This window comes from Haliaeetus leucocephalus, unplaced genomic scaffold (assembly GCF_000737465.1).
Source record: "Haliaeetus leucocephalus isolate CR32 unplaced genomic scaffold, Haliaeetus_leucocephalus-4.0 Scaffold160, whole genome shotgun sequence".
Taxonomy (NCBI): domain Eukaryota; kingdom Metazoa; phylum Chordata; class Aves; order Accipitriformes; family Accipitridae; genus Haliaeetus; species Haliaeetus leucocephalus.
This window is the reverse complement of record NW_010972596.1, coordinates 1,626,015-1,643,130: the sequence shown is the minus strand read 5'-3', so window position 1 is coordinate 1,643,130 and position 17,116 is coordinate 1,626,015. Positions and strand designations below refer to the sequence as shown.

The window sequence follows — 17,116 nt, the reverse complement described above, 5'->3', positions numbered from 1 at the left end:
TAGTGATGCTGACCCTCAGCCCATAAAGTCAGCCTTTGCTCTTGCTAAGCAAGTCAGTGCTAAAGATGGTGATTTAGCAGAGAATTCCATGTTAGGATTCCTGAAGCATCTTTCTCACTTGAACTGTGGTTTAAGGATTCTTCTAAAAAGAAAATAGTCTTGTTGCTATAGTGATAAGTTGAAAGATTTATAAGCAGCTTGTTAAGATTTCTCTCAGAAGAGCTATAGCAGCTGGAAAATGTTCCCCCACAAGCAGTTTGCGGTCACATCGGTCACGTTGCGGAAGGAGCTGCTGGGTGACATTTGGAGTACCAGGTGGTGTGGATTGTGCAAGGACAAATGTGGAGTAGCATGGGTGGCCGCTGGGAGATAACCTTGGACAAAATGGAAAGAAATAACAAGTTTATATCAAAACAACTAGCTTTATAAAGCAGGAGCAGTTGACTGTGAAGTTGTTATGTTAGCTGTTGCATTATAATATGTTATGATCTGAGGTTTTATGATATCCTAAGCTTCATCTTGAAAACATGATTCAGTATCTTGTTTATACGTTTAGATGTATGGTGGTTTAAAACAAAACAACTTTTTGATGTTTTTTGTTTCTTTTTCCCCATTCCTTCTCCTCAGTAAACAACAGTAAAAACTTTATTACCTTTTTTGTTATTCTTGACAAGATATCCTTGAGATGATGATATGATTGAGGAGTATGCTGTAGGATAATCTTAGTTACCAAGTTACTGATGCAAAGTGTGTTGTTTTTACTGAGTTGCGAGGAATTCTGATGTTAAGTTCATTTTGAAAAAATCAAGTTAGCAAGTGAGTTAACTTGTCTGTAGAGGTTGGCTACATCTTAACGTTGTTGGTTTTTTCTTTATGCATAGTTTGAAAAAGAAAAGGCAAGCCAAACAAAACACTGAGACTGCCTCTGCCAATTCCCCTGGATCTCCTGTTTCCAAAACACCTTCTGCAAAAGATGATGAAAGTAAAGTTATTTTGGAGCAAATCAGTTCCTCTGAAGACAACTGTAAATTTGCTGGGGAAAAGGAAACTGCTCCAGACAAAGAAAAGAAAAAGAAAAAATACAATCAACTGAAAGACATCAGACGCACAGAACTTAAAAGATACTATAGTACTGGTGAGTTATGTTAATGCTATAGTATTTTGAAATATGTTTGTTTTGATAACTTGTTAATGTACTTTTCTCATATTCTGTAGGCCTTCCTTAAAAGGATAATTGTCTTTGGATATTCTTCCTGTAAAAAGAAACAGAATTATGTCGTTCTGAATGTCATTTGCTTCTAACTTTAACCTTGCAGTTCTGAAAAAATACGTATTTCTTGTTTCTCAGTTCTAAAACTCAGTGTTGTTATAGGCAACAGTTAAGTTCATTATTGTATTTTATTTTTAATTATTTTTAAGATTTGTCTTTAATGTTTTATGGCATTGGGGTTCAGGTCTTTTTGGTGGGGTTATTTGTTTCATAAACTGACGTATACTGTTTAAGACTAATTCATACTAGTTTTATCTTTTGAAGTGTGAACAAGTAAGTAAATTGACTACATATTTTTAAACGAGATGTCAAACGGCTTATGTGCTGGATGGCTCATTTCACCCTCATCCCCCCAACTGTATCAGTACCTCAGTTAATCATAAATACCTTTTTTAGATTTATTCTTGCAGGAAATTCAGAAAAAATACAGTTTGTGCATAAATATATGAGATGAGTCATATACACATCTGTTTGCAGTTCTGGATTGTAATTTGTTAGATACTCTAAGTAATTTTAGATACGATTTATGAAATACTTCTTCCAGATTTTCTTTCGGTATTTTGTAGGAATGAACTCTTAGATTAAGAGAACCCTGGTTCCATCTTGTAAGGAATCCTTTTTAAAGAGAAGGAAGGGAACAGAAAATTGTAGGTATCCTCAAATCAGACTTCTTTCTTGCTCACACAGCGTGTGCATGGATGGCTGACTCCTAAGGATGAGTCCTCTTCAGGAGAAAGAAATGAACCCGCAGTAAAAATGTTGTTATGCGTTGACTGGCACATGCAGACTAGTCTGCACCTGAAGATTGTCTTTTATGAGGCAACACAGGCCTTACCAAAAAGGAGATAAATCTTGGAGTAATGTTTCCTGGCAAGCTCAAGTGTTTACAGTGATTTATTGATCAGTCCATAATTTTCGGCAGGTTTGAATCTGATGAGATCAATAATTTGGAAACTAAAAGAAAACTTGCTTCTCTTTGTCTGAAGTTCTGACCGCATTGTTCTTGAAATAAAATCTGTAGAAGGAAAAGTAGAGAATTGTTAATGCCCGTGAACTCTTTCTGGTTTGGTAGTATGCTAATTTTAAAAAACCAAACACACCAAAATATAAACTTCTGTTGCATTCCTAGTAAAGTGCTTCTGCTAAAAGCAGCAATTTATTGGTGGTTTGTACGTAGAGGAATTTGGGGTTTTGTGAGGTAGCTGAATTTTGTTTCTCTACTGTTTCAATAGTTTGGTGAAAAACGCTGTGACAGTTGGCACTTGCGGTGGCGAGATGGGGGAGAAGGGAGCTGATGGATCCCTCTCTCTTACTGAAGAGTGTGGCCGGGCTGGCAAGGGAGAACGTAAAGTTGTCTAGGTTGTCTTTGGCTTGCAATCCAACAGTCAATACAATTTATTTTTTTTTTTTTTTTTTTTAACCTAATTTTTTTTTCATAAGTGTTCCTGTGGTTTGTGTGGACTGGCATCATTGCGGGGGTGACTTGAAATGCTACTGGCCGACATGCGGGTGTGCAAAGCCTCTGGGTTCTGCAGAAGTACAGAACTTCTGTTGAGAGGTACAGTAATTAAATGCTGCTGTTGAGCTGAGCACAAACCCGACTGACAAAATCCATAGAAAGAGAAACCCCGTTTGTGTTTAAATGCCTGCTCTCGGTTGTTCCTACACAAAGACTTTTACCCAGCTGGAGCATCAAAATTAAGGAAGTGAAAGTTTAAAGAGAGATGGAAAATGGTTGTGAAACAAGTGCGATAGCTCCATGTTCCCTATGCAACTCTCAAAATGAAGTCATTTTTGTGGAATCGTTGGTTGCCACAGTATTAGTCTGCATGTCTTATAGCTGCCTTCATCCACTACAGCTATAGCTGGCGGTGGTTACCTGCTTAGCCATTTGTTACTGTTGCTCTCCTGAAAGCTGCTGCCTTCGCTAACATCCCGAGCAGTTTCCAAGAGCTCTCCCTACACCCGTAGCAGCCTGTAAGAACTGGACTTGTTTAAATAGCCTTTACGTGCATGCGGCGGAGGACAAAACCGTCTTGTCTTGCTGAGCTGAGTTCTGCCAGAAGGTATGCGTTCAGCAGTTCCCTGCTGGGAGATGTGTTAGCTGCAGTGGTGAGAAGGTACTGCCAAATCTGTAAAGACTTTATTTTTTAATTGTTGATATGCTTTCATATGAAACTGGGTGGGAGGGATTATCTATGCATATACATCTGTCTTCATTATTTAACGTTATGGATGCATATACCTCGGGTTTTCTTTTCATTTCACATGATTTTTTCCCCTTGAGTTGTCGCTTTATTGATGTTTCTGAGGTGCTCTGACTAAAATAGTCTCTCTCTTACTTATGGTTAACCATTTTTCTGGGTGCGTTTGCATAAGGGCTGGAGGTTTTGTTTGATGGTTGTTTCTTCCCAATTACCCAGCTTTGACTTAATGTCTAGAACTTTAAGAAAATCTGATACAAGAATTACTAATTCTTTTTCTGAATGCTTTCTGCACTTTGCCAAAATGCTTAGTTTTCCTAGTCAAAAGAAAAATGCATTAGAGGTAGCAACAGTCTTGCATATTCTCATCTGTGTTGATACGAAGATGCATATGATCTTTATTTTGTGACTTAATGGAGGTCTTGTCATAAGATGCTTGGAGCCTAGAAGGGTTGTGTCTGTCAGTCTAACAGAGTGAAGAACTCTGTCCTCTGAATAATCTCCCTTTTGTATTTTACTGGACTATAAATCCTTCTCTATTTATTGTTCTAAGAGATCCGGGAAGGGGCATCACATCTCACTATAATTTGTTCCTTGCACACCATGTCCCTTCATTAGAAGTTCGTGAATGTGTTTGCCTTTATGAATTTGTGAATGCTAACAGTGACATCCTTACTCTTTCATTTTGAATGTCATGCCTTTTAATAGATTTATGCAAGGGCTGATGCTCTGTCAGAAGGATTTTGTTGACTCAGTCAATCCCTCTTCTCCAGTGGAAAGACTGTAACACAGTTTCTGAAGGCTGCGCAGAACTGGAGGTGGTGGTGCTCCCTGCCACGCTTTGTAGAAAACAGAGTGGTTAAAAGGCTTTGCTAACTTGAAGAAGATGGAAGCACGGTGATGGAGGGAGGATCTCCTCGCCTGGTGTCCAAGTGCCGCCTTGCGTTAATGCCTGCAGCCGGCGGGTGGCATTGCCGAGCTGAGGAGGAGGAGGAGGAGGAGGAGTTGTGACTCGGACATCCTCTAGAGAGGGATCCTCCAGCATCCCTCTCCCCAGCCAAGGTTGTTCTGTACAGCGTATCTGCTAGCACTGGGGTGGCACCGTTAGAAGTAACCTCGTGGTATGAGGTATTGATCGCTTCTCTTGAGGCACTGCTGAGTGGCTGAACAGGTCCCACTGCCAGGTGGTTTCTCCAGTGTAGCCTCATATTTTCCTTTTCTCTTAGCACTTGTGTTGTTCTTCAGTGGCTCTATAATGCTGGCATAATTTGTACCTTTCAGACTCCAAATCTTACCCTATAAGACATTGCTTTGCAGATACAGCCCTTGTTCTCTTGCCTTAAAACAACAGAGGTGCCGATGCTCCTTGTTGCTCTTTCCTGAGGACCAATGGAAATAACACTCCTTTGTCCTTATTTTCGCCTCATCTCTTGGCTTATGTGGTAATCGGCTTCTTAACTTTGTCTTACCCTTTCTGCTGTTCTTGCTGCAGTAATCTGCTTTCAGACTTCCAAGGATGTGTCTGTCTGGCACAGTGCAATGGTTGCATAGGCACTCCAGCTGCTATATCCAGCACTCAGGATGCTCTCCCTTTCTTTTGGGATAACCTAGTTGACCTACTTCTGCAGCTTGGCTGTTTGGTTCAAGCACACTTTCTGTGTGAAAAAACACACAACTGTTTTTGTTGGAAGATGTTGGACTTGTTAAGCTTCGATTTTTTTTTTCTTCTCTTTTTTTTTTTTCTCTTTTTTTTTTTTTTTTCTTTCTCTCATTGTTTTGCTTCCTCTCCCCACGTCATAGGCTCTAAAACACTTTCACAAAACGAGGGGAGTTGCAGGAACCCAGCAGTGGACCTGTACAGCCTGGAAGCACCAGTTTATTGGCTCTAGGGCAGGATGGGATAGATTTGTTAGATGGACTCCTGTGAAACTAGGAAACCAGGTTTCCTGTCAGGAATTGCTAAGCTGAGTGAAGGTGATCGTTTGTGTTGCCACTGAAGACACTGAAACGGGAAAAAATGTGACCTTCTGAAAGCAGGCAGTGTAACAGTGGTGTAAATTAGGGTCAAACACAACACTCTGAATTTCATCCATGTATTTATTCCAGTACAATATGTGTCGTTCCACCGGAAGTGCAGAATAATTCCTCGATTCCACTGATTTTGCTTGAAATCATAAGCAGTCAGCAGGTGTGAGGAGTTGGTCTCCATTAAAGAATGAATCATAAAGAAAAGTTTGGTTTAGATGACTTGTCCTACATCACGCAGCTACTTTTATCTTACCAACAGTCCAGTTGACTAGCTTAATCATTCTACTTTCTAATCATAAAGCCATCCTTTTTCATTCACTGTATGGTGTTCAATTTCAATTTCTGCAGCGAGTGGGAGGTGAGACTAACAAAACCTCCTCTTATTGTAGCTCTGATTTCTGTCCAAAACAAGCAGGAGTCACAAATGCCGTAAGAGGGAAAATGGTATGTGCCCATTTAATGAGGTAGTATATTCTGTGTTGAACAGGAGGTGCCAGAGTATCTCCTCAGAGTCTAGAGACAGAAAATGGATGCCTTTTTGACTTGTCCTCCCTGCCATCGCTCGGGCAGGAGGCAATACGAGAGCAGCACGGCATGCATGCAGTTACCAAGCCTCTGAATGTTCTGGGTAGCTGGCCAAGAACAAATGTTAGTAAATAAAACAGAGAGGGCATAGCAATTTTCGTCACTCATAATGTGAGATTTGCCCTGGCTGGCACAGAACCAGCAAAAGCAGCTCCCATGATACCAGCAGTACTTGCTCTGTTTCAAAGTTGAATGTTGCTTGCAATGCAGTGAAAATTTATAGATAATTTAAATTTAATAAAAAGGTGGGGCACTTACTGAACCCACTTTGCATAATAGTTTCTTATAGTTAGGTCATTTGCTAAATAAGCTTGATCTGAAGTGACTTTTCAGTATAGATGGAGTTGAAAATTTAAACTTCCTTCTGCTAATGAGTCCTGGTTTTGTCTTTTGTACTACCTGGTATGGTTATTCAACAGTAGGATGCACCTGAGGACTTGATTAAGGTGCTAGTCATAAAAAGGTAGAGTGCATTTAAAAAAATAAGAAAATCCATATAAATTCTTGCTGGTAATTAGCTAACTGTAATCTGCCCTAATCTCTGGGCACTTGATTTGGTCAGCCCTATTCATGTAGCCAAGTACTTTGTATTCTAAGTAATCCAAGTGATTTACAAACTTGGCTACTCATTGCTGTGTTCAAGCTGTGTAATACAACAGTAAGAAGAACAGTATCTGAATTTTCCCAAGTTCTGAGACCTTGCTTTAGCCTTTGCGTTTCAGGTTGGCTTCAGACGGCAAAAATGAGAGTGGGTATAAGGACGGGTGAAAAGGGAAATAATTTGTTTCTTCCAGAATCGAGATCTCAAATAAAATTAAAGCAGCATAGGAAGATGTTAATTTGGTTGTAATTGCCTGCGTAGAACAAGAGGTTTGGAATAACTTACGTATGAGTGCAAACTGGATGTAGCGGGCAGTGGCTGGTTGGGAAGCTTCAGGCAGTTGGTGTATTAGCACTGGTTGCTGAAACCATGCAGGAAGAATGAGGTGGACAAATAACTGAAAGGCAGCCAGTTTCAGATCACTTGTTTTGGAATAAGAACAAATGATCTTGAATCCCAGTGGATCAGTGTTAAGGCCACCAGGTTATATTCACCCTGAGTTGTTAATTGGTGTTTACTAGAAACTGTTGCATGCAGAAGGAATGACTTGTCCGCAGGCAGGAGAATTTGATCTGAGCAGTAAGTACCAGAAATAATGCTGCTAGTACTTAACTTCTGAAAATTTGGATGGAAATGTCTTAACACTGCCTGACCTCTCCATGTGTGGAATCCTCTTCTAATTCTCATCTTGATGGATAAACTCCTGTTTGTTGTAAAACTAAGTAAAAGGCACAAATAAGGGAAACTTGGTGTTTTGTATGTAATCTGTAGGTATTGCCTAACAACACACAAGCTGGCTTAAAACCTACAGTTAAGATAGAAGACTGAGCTGTTTTTATGTCTGCTGTTAGGTGGAAGTGAAGCTATATGGATATATAAAACCAAATTGTAAACTTGGCCATTGATAATCAGTAAACTAATATACTTTTCAAGTGGGAAGTGAGGGAGTTGGAGTGGGAGAGTAAGGGACACAACACAAAAACTGTGTCCAGTAACATGAAGAGATTTCTTAACTGTGTTAAGAACAAAAGAGAAACTGACAATAATTTTAGCTCATTATGCGATGCTAGTGGTTGAATTTTCAGTAATTTTCTGATGTGCTTCTGGCCAGCAGGGAGGAAGAAAGGACATAGAAGGAGAATTGATGTATTTGTATCCTCTGGTGTGATTTTCTCCACTCAAACAGTTAGAAATGAAGGTAAACATTAGCTTAATAGATGTAATCTCTTATTTTTTTTTAATTGGCAGAGCTGCTTTTCATGTAGGAGTCCTGAGAGTTTATTGATGAACCTTCTTGATCATTGAAGTGGCTTTTCTTCAGAAAGCCTTTAAAAAGGGTTCATACCAGATTTTTATATTCCTTCCTTTAATTTTCAAATAGTCAATCAAGGCCAATTGCATTTGTAAGAATTACGTTGCTGATGTTATGTACTACTATTTTGTGAGACCCTTGAGTTTATATTCTAGAACGTTGTGAATTTTAAATTTGGACAGTACCTCCCCCCAGGAGAATGATGAACAAGTGTGTTCAGCTCTGAAAGGATCAGGTGCTTGCTGTGTGTGATTTAACACTTTTATAGGTGGGGGAAAAAAGGTGCCCATCGTATTTGTACAAAGTTGTAAGAATTGTAACCACTGCAAGTTACCAGTGCTGAGTTATGTGAATTCATTGGTAATTCGAGCACAGGCAAATTGCATGTTTTAAAGGTAGGTTGTAGAATAAAGATTTCCAGGATGAGGGGCCTGTTAACTCCGAAAAATCACTTGGAGTAGTTGATGTGCTTATTTACCTCAGCATAAAATTGCAGAACGTCACTTTGGAATAAAAGACGATAGTACAGGTACTTGGAAGTTTTATGCAAGGGAGTAATGGGAATGACGGTGTGACTGCTGCTGAACCACTACGTCCAAGCCTGGTGTCCGTGATTCTAGGGTGAAGAAGTGCTAGAGGGGCCACAGGAATGCCCATGCTGTTTCAGACCAGGGCCCGTTTAGTGCGGCATTTGTTCTCCCACAAAGGCCACACCTGGATGTCTGGGGAAGATTAAGAACACAGTGAATTTTGTAAAATTATCCACACTAATGTTCTCCTGTCCTTCGATGATTTTCAGCTGTTAGGCATCTTCTGAGCTGCTTGCAGTTTGTGCGTTTAGAGAGTGTTCTTCCATATGCTTACCTTGACTCTCCCTGGGCCTATGCAGGTTTCTACGATATCATTTGGTAAAGAGTGCACAGGTTTGTTACCATTTGCATGAAGAGCAGCCTTGCTCCTGCTGGCTTTGTTTGGTGGCCACTGGTTCTTGTAGAAGAAACTGAACAGTCAACCCCTACTCACCATCTCCAAGCCTTCTGTGATTTTTTTTTTGTACTCTTCTCTTTATAAAATACCCCCCTTCCATCATTTCCAGGCTGAGGAACTTTGGCATTCCTTACGTGTAATCTGTTTCGTGGCTTTCCTTGTCCTTGTTACCCTTCTCTGAACCTCCAGGACTCAGGATGCTGGGACAGGGGATGTTTTTGCTCTTAACTCAGATTCTCTGACTTGATTTACTGTGAGCTCTGTTTAGTACAGCTCAGGGAGGAAGCAAATTTTTGGGGACTAGAGGAGTTGTGAGAGACTCCTTCAGTTATAACTGTTCCTGAGGGGAGAAAAACCCAGAGCCTTATCCTAAATTACTTGTGTAAGTAATTGAAATATCATAGCAAAGAGTTTTGTCAGGCCGAGTGGGCTAGGAGATGGAAAGAAACAAGTGGAGATTAGAAATCAGGGATACCTTTTTATCAGTGGCAGTAATTACTGAGGCATAAAATTAAAAAGCGTTACAGTGGTATTACTGTCACTGGAGAAGAAATACCAGGATTTCAAATTTTCTAAATGTTACATTCTACTGTAGCAGTTACTCAAAGTAAGATTTAAGACAGTGACTTCTTGTAATCTATTCTGCAAAGGTCAGACTAGGGAATGACACAACTGGTGTTTGATCAGCTAAACCTGATCTCACTGCTGAAAGAACCAGGAGCATTTCCAAGGGCTGTCTGTTTTCCCAGGGCCTGAATTTTCAGGAAGAGTGAGCACTTACATTCTTAATTATATTTAAATGCAGATGCACTTAACATCTCTGAAAAGCGAGCCCTGAGGAAGGCAGGAAAGCTGTGGAGCAATTGGTCACATAGCACAAGGTGAGGCTGTGGCAGGTGTACGTGTGCAGGAGGGGAAAGGAAAGTGTCGGGAGAGTTAATGAAGAGAGTTGTCATATTTCTGCCGGGGATAATGAAGGGAAAAAGGTCTGCGTGGTTAGCAAGTTCTTCACTTCCAGGATCCACTGGCTCATCATGTTTGGGGTAGTTTGAACTTTCCCAGGTCTTGCCAACTGCCTGTTGGGTCTTGCGCTTGCTGAGTGTGGGTGCCCTGTGAAGTTACTCGGAGTGCCTCAGGGGATCTGCAGCTCGTTGGAGGTGATTTTGGTAGCTGTCTTGTCCTGGTGGAAAGGGTTGGACTCTCTTCCAGGTTTTTCTCTTCAACATTTCCTGGGAGGGCTGTCGACCAGGCAGACTGAATCCTTTGCCTCTTCCCCCACCCAGGTTTCCAGGACCTGCGCCCTTGGTGCCTGCGGAGCAGTTTTCTGCAGTACCCAGGTATATCAGTGCTGTAGTCTCTCTCCCCTGCACAGTGACTCCCTGTAGCTCTCTGAGGATCTCTGCCTGCAGGGAAGAGGCAGAATATTCTCTTTATAGTTTCAGACATGAGCTTTACATTTGTAAGATTTTTATCTCTTTAAGGCAGGAATTTTCATAAGCCAAGTACATAAGGAGCATGAGTTAGTGCATTTGAAATCATATTGCAAATCTTTTGATCTCCAAGCAGAGATGTGAGGGAGTCATTCTCAGGGAGTCTGTGTAACTCAAGCCTGGTATCCTCAAGGCACACTTTAATTTCTCTTCTTCAACAAGTTCCCCTATTGTGCTTGAAATACACTGTTGGAAGTTAACCTAAATGCTCTGAAAAGCAGAACTCCTTTAGCCTGCATTTAAATATAATCATACAAAGTTAAGCCAGATCTTTTTTATTTTGTAACACTTTCGCTCCCAATTTTCCACACTGATGTTTCCTCATGTCTCGTCAGTCTGTCATGATGTCTGTGAAGATGCGACTCGTCAGCTCACACTTGGGATCAGTACTGTGTATAAACTGAGTTGCTCTTTTCTATGGCTCCTGAGGATCTGTGTGATGAAGTGCTGGCAGTCAGCATCACATCAGATGCTGATATCATCTCCATACATGAAAATAGGGCATGTGTCCCATATGTTTAGAGTCTTTGTGATTTTTGTCTATGTCTTTAACCTATGACCTTGTAATCACCAACCAATAGACAAGGCAGTACAGCATGTTAATTTGAAGAGATGTTGCCCTGCTCAACTTAAAAGGCATAGCCTTCCCAGGCAAGCTGCTGTGTGTTCAAGCAGCAAAATGAATGAAGGAAAACAACATGTGTAGTGTTAACCATTTTCTAAAATGCACATGTCTTCTTTTGTGATGCCTAAGTATTACTTCTCTCAGCCCTGCTCCCTTGTCAGGTTGATTTTCCTTGCTCTGTATGTAGTGGATAGTCAGAAATTTTATGGTGGTACTTTTGTGATAGATGCATTTATGTACTGACACTTACCTGAACGGGATTCACAGGTAGTGCTGTCTGTCAGACCACAGAAAGACCAGTGGGCAGCTTTTCGTCCACCCATCTCCAAAGCACTCCTGAATCTACTTACACCCAAAGCAAGTAAAAATTCACTGAACCTTCGCTTTCTGCATCCCCTCATCTCTTGAAATAATCACCAACCCTTTTAACCTCCACCTTTGTATGAGAAACCTGGAACTAGCTCTGACAGTCACCATATCCCTCCCACAGTACGCTTTCATAAACAATTTGAGCCAATCTAAGGTGTCCACGCTGCTGCTAAAAGAGGATGTATGCGCTGCCCATCCTCCTCCTGAGCCCAGCTGCGTGGTTCCAGTCCTGGCCTTCAGCTGCTGCCAGCCCAGAGAGTCAGGAGCTGTTTTCCCTAGGCTGGCATCTAGCGACCTGGGCCAGTGCAGGGCTGGTGGCAGGAACACATGGAGGAAGGAGGTCGGTGGAATTGCCCCTTTTGGCAGCAGCTTCATGGTGAGATGGTTTAAGCTGCTTGTGGGGCTGTGCCCAAATCCAGTACTGCTCCAGGGGGACTAATATTGGGTCTGTTTTCAGGGGGAGCTATACAGAGTCATGTGCATACTGTCAAGGTAAATTCACTGAAGAAATTAAAGTTAGATGTGTGAAAGTGTTGATTTTTAAGCATTGCTTAGTCTGAAAAGTGTATCTGGTGTTTTTTCCTAAAACAAACAAACAAACAAAAACAACTAGAAAAACAAACAAAAAACCCCAACCAAACAAACAATGTACAGTTTAAATTACATGTTGGGGATTGTTAGTCTTTCTTAATGGAAGTCTTTGCTTTTTCTCATTCCCACCATTTTGTTTCTTAACCTGAATGAACTCCATCCAGCAGAGGCCAGAGAAAGGCAGTGTGAAAGCCTTCCTTCCTGCACCTGGATTTTCTTCAGTAACTGAAAACAGGATGTAGAATTTGCGTAAGAATTGGGTTCCTGACCACACAGTTAGATGCCAAGTGTCTGAACAGCTCGTCTGGACAGTGATAGAAAATAAGAACAACCTTCTCTATCTGATCGAAGGATACACGTGGCTTTCTTCTTGCAGTTCCCAGTAACACAGCATGTTTCTGTAGTGCGTTCAAAGATTGACATACATCAGCTATGCTGTGTGGTTTGATCCATTTATGCAGTATACATCTGCAGGTGACCAACTTAGCCAGAAAAGCTCTTTCACATGCAGTGAATAATGAGGGAAAATGCTATCCAAGGGAGCCCTTACCAGATACTTTATTACTATCTTTATCAGACTGATAATGTAGAGTTTTTTCCCCTGATTTTAAAGAAAACCAGGGGAAGTAATTTGTTCTATTTTTTTCATGTAATTCACCTTTCTGGGTTTTGGGACGTAGCTGCCTTCTCTGCTAAGTCTGTGGTCACTGTTGCTGTGTGGTATGACAGCTAAGACCCCACTGGCTGATAAATGTGGCAAAGCGCAAAATTCATTTTGTCCTGCAGCTCCATCTGGCTTTATCAGTGCACCCAAGAGGGCCTTTCTTCCTACACAAATACACAAGGAGAGCAGGATGTTTTAGAGGTAGATTGTCAAACACAGGGATCTTGGGGTAGATTGAATGGTCTTGAACTAGAAACTGGAAGAAGTGACGATAGATGGTATGAACAGCTTCTGATCTTGACTCTCCACATTTCTTATATATGAGTAAAGCAGAGCTCTGGATGAGGAGGAGGTTTCTGGATGCTGAGTCTGTGAATTGTCTTATGCAAGTTGATATTTCTGTGGAAGGTTGACTTAACATTGTTTATTTGTATAATGCTAGTCGTGCTAGTAGGGAACTAGACCAGACTGTTGTCAAACAGTCTGGAGTATGTAATAATGCAGTTTTGGGGTTCTTGTTGTGTGCATACCCAGCAAGTTGGTAGCAGCCCATGCTGAAGTTTTTATTGCTGCATCTTTGCTTTGGCTGTTATTCGCACTTCTTAGGTTGAAGATAGCACGTGTGCCTGCACGCTGTGTAATTACTTCCCTGATAGCTGTAGACCTCATGGATGGTAGCTATTTAGTCTGCCCTTAGGCAGTAGACATCCATTGCTTTCAGGCTGTCATTTGTGTAGCTGATAAATGTGGTTCGTAAGCTTTTGCTCTGAAGGAGGATAAAGCACTTAGCTGAAGATGTGGTATTTGGCTGCTAACAATGGTTAATCTAAGGTGGTGTCCATGTGAAGTAGGACTTTGGTCTGTCTTGTGGACAGCTCAGGTGAACATTGTGCTCCCAAGTCCATCTTATATAGGCTGTTGGAGGTTGGTGAAATAGCAGTGGGGAGAGACAGTTATTAGTGGTAAATGAAAAGTAGGTCAGGAAGAGTCCATGGCTTTGATGACACCACGAAGCAGTTATCCAGGGCGCATAGAAACAAGCTCCTGTCACAGAAATGATGATCACTTCCTACTGTTAGAGGCACGTCAGTATTTCACTGTGACTATCCAGGGCCAGAATAAATACATGATTACAGTTACTTCCACAGTAAGTATAGTTAGATCATGTATGCAAAATGCAGGAGAGCACTTGCAAATATTTTCCCATCTGAAATTTTCTGTGGATTTCCTTTTGAATGTCACACTTAAAGTTTTGTGTAACAAGATCTCCTTTTGTTTCACCGCTGCTTTGTCTATATGCAGGAGTGTGCAGAAGGAGACCTGGCTGTGGAATGGAAGGCTAAAATTATCTCACGTGTCTTTGTATCCAGACAGCATCAGTGGGAACTAAAGACAACCTTCAGAAAAAAAACTGCGATAACATATTTCAGATATAGGACTGATAGTGAAGGGAGAAAACAATTGTCCTTTTCTAAAGGAAAGAATAGAGTTAGGACCTGGATCTACCACCCAACTGCTTCAGCTGTGATGGGGCTGATTTTTACAGATGCTCCTACCCTTCCTCATTCCCATCACCTCATTCTCCCCCTGTCCCATCCCTCCCTCCGCTCTCTCATCATCAGTGCTGACACCAACTTGGTTAAATGCCACCCTGTCCTGGGAGGATTAGGCAGGTTGGGATGAGGTGAGAGTTAATACATTAGTGTAGGATGAGCAGAAACTAAAGCTAGGAAACTACTGTTTTAAAGCATAATCCAAAAAATTAAGCTCCCCAGAAGTGAGGACTTGTTTTTTATATGATAATAAGGATAGATCCAAATTGTACACTGTTGCATTTTGAAATAGAGTTGCCCAGGCTAAAACCCCGCATATGAATGCAATTCATGGTGAAAAGCACTCTATAAAATGTCTGAAAAGGTAATAGGAGCAAGATTAACTCTGCTGTTAGGATGTATAACTTGTAATTCCATGATGCTTACATTACCATGACCTATTTCTTAACTATTGGTCTCTACCCACAGAAGTACGTCTGTTTTCTGTCTGATAGGAACAATATTATTGGTTCATCTGAATCCTTCCTGGGACTTCAGACAGCACCTAGAGCGCACGCTAGGAACCCTCTGCCTTTGCTGGACACCCTCTGCACGTCCTCCCTGCTCACAGCACTGCACATCCTCTCCTTTAAACTTCCTTTCTGACTGTACTGTTCAATATAAAGAGTCTTCTAGTTCTAGTCACCCCTCTTCAGTGCTTCTTCCTGGGTGCCCAGCGACACGCTGCTTCAGCAATACTCTTAAGTTTCAGTACATTTCAGCTGCTGCCATATTGTTTTCCAGCTGACATTTAGAGCTAAAGCTCTGGGCTGTTGGCTGCATCTCACTCTTTCTTTACAATAATGTGTCAAATTTTCCTCTTGACCTCCCTCTGAAATTGAGTGGTGGGTTTTTTTTGGTTTGGGGTTTTTTGTTTGGTTTTTTTTTCCCTTTTCCTAAACCTCAGTGACCTTTTAAACTAGATCTTTCCTCCTACTACTTTTCAAGCAGATCATCACAAAGGAAACTTAGAATGCAGTGGTGCACATCTTGCCATCTTAAACACAAGAGATGCATAGCTGCCTGGAGCTTGGCACTCTTGATGAGTGCTCATTCCCCCTGCGCTGTCCCTGCAGGGCTTGTGTCTCCTGCTCCATGTCCACCTTGTTCAAGTGCCAGCAAAAAAGCGGCAGTGAAGCTGCCCTGGACAATGTCTCCTTGCAAGGCTCCTGGTGGGAGGAACCCTGCTGCAGGGAGGCCCTTCACCCTCGCTCAGCTGGAGGTCTTTTTGGGTGTGCAGGCACGCCTGCGTGTCCCATTGCCCAAAAATACCTCATTGCCCAAGTACGGGTGCTGTCTGTCCTCTAGCCCTGTGCATGGCTGCAGGGGAAGGATGGCAACGGGTCCTTTCTTGCTTTGGCTGTGGTGGGAGAGGGTTGCTTTGCATTTCAGTGCAGCGTGTTCAGGTGGCACGTAGCATCGCTTTGTGCCTCTGCAAAGGAGCTAAAGCTGCATTTTGGGGAGGAAGGAGTAAAAAAAAAGAGGGAATTTAAGTTCCTTGAAAATATTTGCAGTTTTTTATGTAGAAGCTGCAGTATATGAATATTGCATGAATATCAATAGCCAAATTCTTATTTAAATCTGCCTTAAAATACCTTCTCCATTTATAACAGAAGGAGTTACTACCTTTTTTATATCAGTTCTTTGAACTGCTTGTCATTTTTGTTGGGGCCCTGTATTTTTTGGTGATCTCCTTATTCCTTTGAAAGACTTGCTTGGAAGATAACTAGTGGAGAATCACAATCAATATTTATTGAGAACAGAGAAAAGTTGTTCAAGGCATAGATATTTCAGAGTCCTGTGCCTGGATTTGTATTGATCAGGGAATTGCTATTCTCCTATGGCAGGAGAAGTTTCACTGATGAAGGGTCACGTGTGGTCGTGATGGGTAACAGCTGCCTTTTTGTTTCAAGTGACTTCAGCAGTAGAGAAGGAGGGGAAGCTAAATGATAATATGATTCAGTAGAGGAAAATATGCAGAAGTAAAGGTGAGGGCTTGGCAGGAGGCTGCGGGAAAAGTGGGAAGCAGAACAGAAAAACAAATGCCTGAGATGGTGGGATGTTGTGGGGGTTTTTTGTTTGGTTTTGTTTCTTTTTCTTCTCCTCTTAACATGGTAGCACTCCACTACCCAGTCTGGGCAGGGAGTGTTTGTGTCTACCTTGCTGCCATTTCCTCAGGGAAGTAGGTCTGCTCAGGTGGCCAAAAAACCTTTTGATGGGTGTGCACCCCAGCTGCTGCAGATGGCTAGAGGAGGGAATGGGGCTGGGAAAATGTCTCTTCCTAGAAGGCTGCTGCAGCCTCTGGTAAGTGCTGGAATGTCAGAGTGGGTGGAGGGTGTCCCAAAACACGGGTCTGGCCTCTGCGGTGGTGGGGTTCACCCACGCTTGACAGGAGTTGAAAGAAAGACCTTTTATTTAAAAGTAATAATTTTGATGTGAATGCTGTTCAGTTTACTTCGAGAGCCATGAGAAGAGCCAGAAAGGTGCTTGTGGAGATGTGATTAAATCATCCTGTACATAACAGCATTGCTGAAAGTTATTAAAATGTCAGTCTAGAAAGTAGAAATGGAAAAAATTGTTCAGATAAACTGGTTTGTCTTCCTCCTTCCTCGTCTACCAGCCCAAGCAGGACTTTCATATTCTTGAGGTCTCAGCATCTCACTAGAATGACTTAAGTGATACTTATTGTACTCCATCTCTGTCAAGATAGTTGGTATCAGGCCTCATTCACTGATAAGGGAACTACCCCAGGAAGCCTTATTTGCTTAATTTCTTATCAGTACTCTGATAAGGTTACT

At 41.7% G+C, this 17,116-nt stretch overlaps 1 protein-coding gene across 1 annotated transcript in view; it reads left to right on the top strand.

The window, feature by feature from the left end:
- The first annotated feature begins 1,092 nt into the window (after positions 1 to 1,092).
- NCOA7 (nuclear receptor coactivator 7) overlaps positions 1,093 to 17,116 on the top strand; it is a 52,599-nt gene continuing 36,575 nt past the window's right edge. Inside the window, exon 1 of the mRNA XM_010562508.1 lies at positions 1,093 to 1,135. The gene's annotated coding sequence lies outside the window, so the exon portion shown is untranslated. The remainder of the gene's footprint in view (positions 1,136 to 17,116) is intronic.